Source organism: Rattus norvegicus, chromosome 1 (assembly GCF_021556685.1).
Source record: "Rattus norvegicus strain SHRSP/BbbUtx chromosome 1, alternate assembly SHRSP_T2T, whole genome shotgun sequence".
In the NCBI taxonomy this organism is placed as follows: Eukaryota; Metazoa; Chordata; class Mammalia; order Rodentia; family Muridae; genus Rattus; species Rattus norvegicus.
In genome coordinates, this window is record NC_141534.1 from 56,771,048 (window position 1) to 56,780,020 (window position 8,973).

The following is an 8,973-nucleotide window of genomic DNA, read 5'->3' on the forward strand; positions in this document are numbered from 1 at the left end:
ATCTTTCAGTTAGATTTTAAAAAATGCCTCCTCAAGATAGGTAGTAGGTACTCTCAGGAAGGTGGACCATGGTGTGGTACAATGGGGCAGGATCCATGAGGCTGGTGCTGTGGGCCAGGGACATTGGGGCAGGTAAAACTGAGTAGGAACCCTGGGCCAGGTACAACAGGGCAGGGACCCTGGATCATTTACAACAGAGCAGGGACCCTGGGGCAGGTGCAGTGTAGCAGGGACTCTGGGGGTGGTGCAATGGGGCAGGAGTCCTGGGGAAGGGATCTTGTAGTTGTGACCCTGTGGAATGTGCAACCGGCAGGGACCCTGCTGGAGGTTCACTGAGGCATGCAGCCAAGGTGGAATGTTCGGAAAGTTGTCTGTTTGCTTCATGCAGCTGCTGTCTGAAGTAGAGAACACTGCCAACTGCCCCAGAAGGGACCTTGGGAGGGCCTTGCAAGAATGCCAGAGCTCCTAACTGAGGAGTTACACGTTCCACAGATGGGCCTTTATTGAGTTGAGCAGATTCTAAGAGAGCTGTCTTGAATGACCAGCCAAAAAAGCGGGAATGAATAACAGGCATATTGCATCAGCCATGTACAAGGTGTTTTGCTCAGAAGAGTAGGACAGGAAGAAGCTGATTAAGTCAATTCACTTGTCTGTCTGTCTGTCTGTCTATCCATCTGTCTGTCTATCCATCTGACTCTCCTTCCATCCATCCATCCATCCATCCATCCATCCATCCATCCATCCATCTCTCTGAGGGAAGTCAGCTTTTATGTGTAAGAAGAAGGTCACAGAAGCACTCCCATTTGGCAACAATGAGGTTTGTAGGGAGTGAGATAGATGGGTTATTTGTATGTTTGTTTGTTTGTTTGTTTAATGCAGGTGGTGGGATAGAATGACAGTTGTGAGCAGTTCCCATTGGCATCAACTGTACCACAGACCCAGTCTCAGTGTGACACAGAAGACGACTACCTGGAAAGTATGTCCTCTCTCTAAGGGGACAGTATAATACAATACTCTGGACTGCAGGTCAGACAAGGCCTGTGTTTAGGAGACTTGTGGACAGATGAATGTCTGTGAGTCTGGACTTAGACTCTGTGGAGGCCTCAGGTCACCTGACTGTCCTGAAGCTTCCCACTGTGATTTATTTCCCTCCTACAGAGTCAGCCACCTGAGCAACTGCATTTCCTGGTTATCCCCTAATCCACTTACACTGTGTAGAGTGTCCAGTCTTAGGGAGGGCCTGGGAATCTGAGAGACACCACTGAGCCCTCTGGGCCTGGCTGACTCAACTTGAGGCTACTCTGTGTGTCTTCATTTTGCTCACCCACCAAAGACCTCAAAAGTCAGCAGTAAAGTTGCTGAGAGGCCAGGAGCCTCCATATTGACCCAAGAGCAATTGTCCTCTTTTACAGGTTCATCCACAGAGCACGTAATTCTGATTGGTGCAACAGTCTGGAAGAGTGAAAGACGTCATCTCCCAAGGGCAAGTGCTGTGCTAGTGGACACTGAGGAGCTGCAGGGATCAGACCCCTCCCCATCCTTCTCCAGCCTCTCTTGTTCTTTCTTGAGATGTTTCCTGCAGACCTGAAAGATCCATGCAGTCCATGACATGGGTTTCAATTTAATCTCAGGACATTTTATTCATTGCCCAAAAACTAAGACCAGATAAAATTCATTCATTCATTCATTCATTCATTCATTCATTCATTCATTTCTTATATATAAGTACAGGGTAGTTGTCTTTAGAAACAACAGAGAGGTCATCAGATCTAATTAGAGATATTTGTGAGCTGCCATGTGGTTGCTGGGATTTGAACTCAAGACCCCTGGAAGAGCATTCAGTGCTCTTAACCATTTATCAATCTTTCCCATTTCCAAGGTAACTTTTTTACTTTCAACAAGGTATTCTTTATTCAGGTTACATCCTGATCCCAGCTACTCTCCCTCTTCCCTTCCCAGTCCCACCATACAAATCCTTTCTAACAATACTCTCCCTTCTCTTTGGAGATGGGGATACTCCCTGGGTACCACACCACCCTGGGACATCTAGTCCCAGGTGGACCGAGCACATTCTGCCCCACAGATTTACAATCAGGCAGTCCGGGTATGGGGAAGAGATCCAATGGCAGGCAACAAAGACTGAGACAGTCCTGGATCTACTTGTCAGATGACTTACATGGAGACCAACTGCAGATAGCTACACCAGGCTCTGGAGTTGGTTGCACATGCTCTAGTATACATGGTCCAAAGTATCTGACTGTAGGGGACTTCTTGTAGTGTTTTTGACCCCTCTAGTTTGCTCACAATTCTCCCTCACTCTTCCACAAGACTTCCCAAGCTCCATCTGATGTTTGGCTGTGGGTTTCAGCTTGTGGATGAAGCCTCTTCAGAGACAAGTATGTTTCTTTTCTGTCCACAAGTATATCAGAGTATCATAAATACTGTCAGAGGTTATCTCTGTCACATAGATGAATCTCACTTTGGGGCAGTCATTGATTGGTTGTTCCCTCAATCTCTGCTATATCTTTATCCCTGCACATTCATTAGCAAGATAGATTTTAAGTTGGTGCTGTGAGTGCATTGATGTCCACTTCCTCGTCTAGAAGTTCTTTCTTGCAACAAGAGGTAGCCATTTCTGTCTCTTGCTCTGGTAGGATTCTAACCTAGGGTCACCCCCGTAGACTCCCCCTATGCTCTCCCTTACCAGCCATCCAGCAAGTCACCAGAGATCCCTGCTCCCTCCTGCCCAGAAAATTTGTATTCCCACTCCCATCCCTCTCCCAAACCCCTCTCCCTTGACCTGATCACTATTTCCGTCTCCTTTCCTGCCTCTTCTCTTAACCTGTTCCATCACTTCATCCTTCTGAGGACTATTTTGTTTTCCCTCTGAGTGAGATTCACACCTCCTCATTTAGGCCCTCCTTCTTTCTTCTTGTCTATCTATCTGTTATCTTACACTGTATGATAATGTCCACCTATAAGTGAGTACACACCATACGTTTTTCTGTGGTTCTGGGTTTCCTCACTCAGGATAACATTCTAAAGTTCATCCATTTGCCTAAAAAGTTCATAATGTATTTATTTTTAATAGCTGAAGAGTATTCCTTTGTATAGATATATACCATATTTTCTGTATCCATTTTTCAGTTGAGGGGTATTTAGGCTTTTTTTAGTTCTTGGCTATGACAGATAAAACCAGTATGAACAAAGTTCATCAAGCATCCTTGTGGGATGGTGGGGCATCTTTTGCGTATATGTCCAGGGGTTGTTTTGCTAAGTCCAGTGGTAAAACGATTCCCACTTTTCTGAGAAACTGCCAATATGATTTTGAAAGTGGATATACAAGTTTGCAATCCAAGCAGCAATGGAGGAGTATTCCCTTTTTTCCACATCCTCACCAGCATGTGCTGGATGTCACTTGAGATTTTTATTTTAGTCATTCTGATTCATGTAAGTTGGAATCACAGGGTGCTTTTGATTTGGATATACCTGATGACCAAGGATGGTGAACAGTTCTTCAAGTGTCTCTTGGCCCTTCGAAGTTCCGCTGATGAATTTAGCTTTGCACCCCATTATTAGATTAGGATATCTGGTTTCTTGTAGTTTAACTTGTTATTTATGTAATTTGGATATTAGTCTTTTGTGAGATATAGGCTTGGTGAAGATCCTTTTCCAACCTGTAGTCTGCCATTTCTCCTATCAAGTGTGTTCTTTTCCTTACAGAAGCTTTTCAGTTTCAAGTTTCGTTTATTGTGGATCTCAATATCTGAGCACCACTGGGGTTCTGTTCGGGAAGTTGTCTCCTGTACCAATGTGCTCAAGCCTATTTTCCAATTTCTCTTGTATCAGGTTTGACAGATAAGGTTTTATGTTGAGGTCTTTGATGCAATTGGACTTGAGTTTTGCAGAGCTTTATACATTAGGGTCATTGCATTCTTCTTTATGCCTGTATCCAATTAGACCAGCACCACCTGTTGAAGATGCTTTCTTATTTTTGTCATATGATTTTGCCTCCTTTCTTGACAATAAGCATCCATAGTTGTGTGGGTTTATTTCAGGGTCTTGGATTTCATTTTATTGATCAATCTGTCTGTTCCTATACCAATACCATATAGTTGTATTACTATAGCTCTGTAGAACAGCAGTAAATCAGAGATGGTGATTCCTCCTGAAATTCTTTTATTGTTCAGGAAAGTTTTAGCTCCCTGTGTTTGTTAAATATTTCACTTGAAGTTGAGAATTGCTCTTTTAAGGTGTGTAAAGACTTGTTTTCAGCTTTGACAGGTATTGCCTTCACAATTTAGATTGGTTTTAGTAAGATGGTAGTTTTCAAATTATTAATCCTACCTGTCCATGACCTTTCTTATGATATCTTCTTCAATTGCTTTAATCGGAGATTAAATTTTTTGTCATACAGATCTTTCCTTTTCTTATAATTGCACTGAGGCCTTTTTGTTATATTATTTGTTGCTATTGTAAATAGTAGTGTTTCCCTAATTTGTCAGTCCCTTCATTGTTTGTTTAAAAGAGTCCTACTGATTTTTTTTAGTTAAACTTGTATCCATAAACTTTGCTGATGGTGTTTATCAAATGTAGGAGTTATCTGTTCTTTTTAGCTTTGTCAGTCTTGGACCCAGAGGGCAGAATGAACGGCTGTAAAGATGACAGGGTGTTTCCTCTATCCTATCTTCTCCTTTGTCATTCCAAGGGCAGTAAGCCTAGAAATTACCTTTCCATTCTTTCTCCAAACTCCATTTGCTTACCAGACAGTGATAGCTGAGAATTCCAGACCACTACTGTGTCATGTGGACCCTGTCTGCAGGAGAATGGTCTCTTAGGGCAGGTGAAATGTTGCCTGTATGTTCTTCAATTTGCATGAGGTGGCTAGAAGGAGGTTTTTATGTAAGGCACACAACACATCATTCTTCAACAATGTGAGCCTTCAGATCTGATGTAAATATTTGAGATTGAATATCTAGTTCATGATTTAATTTCAAAAATTCTAAAGAAAGGTTTCAGATTTGATGCTAGGGATTTTATTTTTATCAATTCAAATCAACATTACACTAATCGTTGGTGGACATTATAGGTGACAGTTCTGTTAGAGAGTTAACTAATTCTTCAGAGGTTCCAAAGACTCTAGGACTCTCACAGCATTACACAGCATTCTTGCAGGTAGGAGCAAAGATGTCTGAGAAGAGTGGGAGCTCATAGGTGGCCGTCAAACATAGCTATCTGAAAAGATGTAAATTTAGTAAAGAGATGTAGATACACTGTCAGGAAAGGAAGAAGCGTGTTGCTGTACCTCCTGTGACTTAAGTGCTAGAAGAACACTTGTGTCAGTCGAGTCTGCAACTCTTTCTCAGCATAATAGAGTTATTTAATTTTAATTCCTGAATTTTGCACTGTCATTCCTTAGGTGATTTATGGAAAAAGACCTCAGTTTGCTTATTTTATGTGAAAGGGGATTTTATGATTTCATCACATTTTCTATTTTCAGAATCCCTAATGTGAGTTCAGAAGATTTTTCTGATCCATAGAAATCTGTGCATCAGTGAAATATGCACACTTTCAAATAAAACAGAAGCATTTTCAACCCAAAAATTCTTTTTAATACAAGCTATACGATCAAGTGTTGAAATACAAGCATAAGTATTTTTTTTTACATTTATCGAGTTTCCTATTTGAAAGTGTGTCTTTGCTTTTTCCTCTGTAAGAGAATAGAATGTCCCAGAGAGCTGATGAAGGATTTGCACACTTGTCTTGCCTAGGAAGTGCATTCTCCTTGTTTCTGCAGCACATGGGCAGCCTTTGGTGGCATAACAATACCTCCCAAAGAAGAGCAGGTACCTGCTATCCCTAGTGCATGGGAAGACAGATGCACTCAAGAACCTGCAAGCATCTGAAAAATCTGCATGTGTGTTTGTGAGACCTGTAGTGAAATAGACTTGGCCATCCCTGGGCAGTGAGGTCAGATGTGAATATGTGTTGTAAGAGCACATTGAATAGCATACATTACTGTGGGGAAATGTCTCCTTTCACTGCCCCATGCTAATGCCTGGACTCCCCAAACATATTCACTGATAAGCCCATTGCCTTAAAGGTCTTCTGGTCGTTCATGTTTGAAATGTAAGTGGCCACTCAGTACTGATGGAATGAAGGTATGCTTTATTATCATGGCACAAGGTACACTGATCAGTTCCAGCAGGCTGAAGGGTCAGTGAGATGTTGTGTCCCCTCACTCTCATGCATACTTTGCTTGAGCAGGGCAGCAGGACAGCATCCAAATCTCAGGGGATGGGTGAAATACAAGGAGGGAGTGAGGCGGTTGTTACTCAAAGGATGTAAAGTTCAGATGAACAGGGAATGACTGTGACTACTGTTATATGGTAAACTGTGACACTCCACAGTGTCCTGTAAAAAATGCAAAGGAACTTTAAGAAAGGGAAGGCATGTTTGAGGGTTTAAGGAATTTGGGGGGAACATTTTTGGAAGAGCAGAATTTATATATTAGAATTAGAGTTTGTATTTCGATATTTTAATTTACAGGTTTTTTAAATCTGTGGAGATATCCATTAGAAACTAGATTTGGTACTCATCGAGGACCATGTCTTCTTATGCACCCTGTCCTGTGTGGGATTTGTGGCTCTGACCTACTGTTTTCCCTGGTCTCTGTACCACTTCATTTTCTGCCAAATCCTACATGAGTCTTCCTCTGTCCATTCCCAGGTAATAAAGTGTTTTCAGAAACACATATACTCATGAATTTATGATACAATTAAATCAGAATAGGTTGGTTGATTGACTTGGCAGAAGAAATGTTCATCTCCTAAAGTGCCGGGTGATTATGTTTATTTACAAAATTTTTCAACTTATTCACTCAAGGCATTGGGAGGTAAGTGCCAGTCTTGAGGTTGCTTAATCATTTTTAGCAGTATACAGATAGTACTGCCCCTGCTCACCCTGTGATCCCAGGCAGTCACATACATGACAGGTTAGGGGATCAGACGAGAAACCATATGTGTGTGTAACTGTTAACACTGTGAGAAATGAACACAGAACCTGTGCAGGTTGATTGAAGGACCCTATAAGACATTATCTGTTAGGTAGGCTCTCTTGAGATAGTAGAGGGCATGGGGAAGAGTCTCCTCCATCGGAAGGCTCAGGAGGCAGGATCGCAAGTTGGCTGGGAAAGTTAGGTCTCCAGGTGATACGAGTATTCAATGCCACAGTAAATTGATTTGTACTCTACAAGCACTGTGGGGACTCTGTTTTTCTTGAGAAGGCAGAAGCAAAGTCCCATATTCAATGAGCAGGTAATCTACCCAGGAAAACTTCTGTGGGTAGGCATACAGCTTTTGCTTATGAGTGGCCAATGAACAATACCCACTGCCCCTCCCCCTACAGACTTAGCTATGCCCTGAGGGGATTTCCAGAACAGAGTTAGTGGCAGTTTCAGCATCAAATGCCAGTGAGTATGAAGGGAGCCCAGGGAGTTTGAAACCATCTCTCCATGCTCTAAGGGACGTGGAAAAAATAAGAGAACTGGGGTTGTCATCGTAGCACTGTTTTCTGAGTCTTGAGTTCCCTTGGGATGGAGATCAAATTTTCAGAATCTTAGGGAAGTTGACCTGTTTGCTCCCAACTGTCTTTATGGCTCCTTCCTCAAACTCCCACTTGGGTCCTCTCTGACCTTGCATTTGCAGCATCAGCACATCTAGGTCCCCTGACTTGGCACCTCCCTCAGCTATGCTGAACATTCACAGACTCCATACTGAGCAGGATTTGGGAGTACAGCTACTAATACCAAAAATTATGTAACCCTACTCTTTGCCCTCGTAGAGCACACAGCAGAATAAATAAATGGATAAAGTGAACAAAAATATAAACACCATGTGTGGTAATGGCTGCCAAGTAGAGAGTCTGGACCTTACCTGATCTGAAATCAGCCCCACCTAAGGCTTATGGACAGGATACTGGGAAGGGGAAAAACATTTGAAATGTAAGTAAAGAAATATATCTAATAAAAAATTAAAAAACCAACCAACCATACAAACAAACAAACAAACAAACAAACAAACAAAAAAGACTATACTGTGACCTTACCCAGAGAGAAGATGATCTGATCTGCCTCTTAAAAGTGAGATTTTAGCAGGTAGTGCTTGCTGACCAGAGAGGTCAGATGCTTACTGAGCAGCCCCTTAGAAGACAAGGCTTGACTTCCAACTAGCAGACAAGGAAGTCTGTGGGCATGCTCCAAGGAAACTGGTGAGAGCCGCAGGCAGCATTTTGGATCTTTGCAAATTTGCCTAAGTGTACATTGAAGGAAGAAATCTCTGTTCCAGCAACAAGTGCTCAGGTCCTTAAGGAGAGCACAACCCTGCCTGCTTCAAGCTCCAGAAGCTACCCAGAAGCTTCATCCTGGGACTGTACCTTAGCACTAACTCAGGACCACTTTACCTCACCTTGAGAGACTAATCTTAGGATTTCCATCCATCCCAAGATACAGCTGGGCTTGTAGCATCAATTTCAGACTCCAGGGCACACCAAGAATGCACACTGTAATAATCTTTGTGGGCTGTCTCCACATTTGAGCAGAGGTTTCTGTGGGCTTGAGATTGGAAGTCTTGGGTCCAAGAGTTGGCTCCAGTTCTCCTCAGTTTGTAGGTAGCAGATTCCTCTTGATGTCCTGTGTTCTCTCTCTGTACCCTTCTAATGTCTGTGGCTCTAGGGTTCCCTTCATAAGGACCCCAAAGACATTACAACAGAGCCCACTTTTCAGGCTTCCTTGAATCGATGACCTTGAAGGCACTGTCTTTAAGTGTCACCTGCTTAGTGTCAGGGACTTCATCCTTCACCATATGAATTGGGGTGTATCTTGTCCAACCTAAAGCACTCAAGAGAGACTCATAGGGTCAGGGCAAACCTGACAGAAATTTCTCACAGAGCCCCATTCTAATTGGACCAGACTTT

At 42.7% G+C, this 8,973-nt stretch overlaps 1 long non-coding RNA gene across 1 annotated transcript in view; it reads left to right on the forward strand.

Moving 5' to 3' along the window:
- LOC501391 (hypothetical) overlaps window positions 1-1,687 on the forward strand; it is a 28,219-nt gene extending 26,532 nt beyond the window's left edge. Inside the window, 2 exon segments of the long non-coding RNA NR_175265.1 lie at window positions 880-976; window positions 1,413-1,687. This is a non-coding gene — a long non-coding RNA (hypothetical LOC501391).
- The last annotated feature ends 7,286 nt before the right edge of the window (window positions 1,688-8,973 follow it).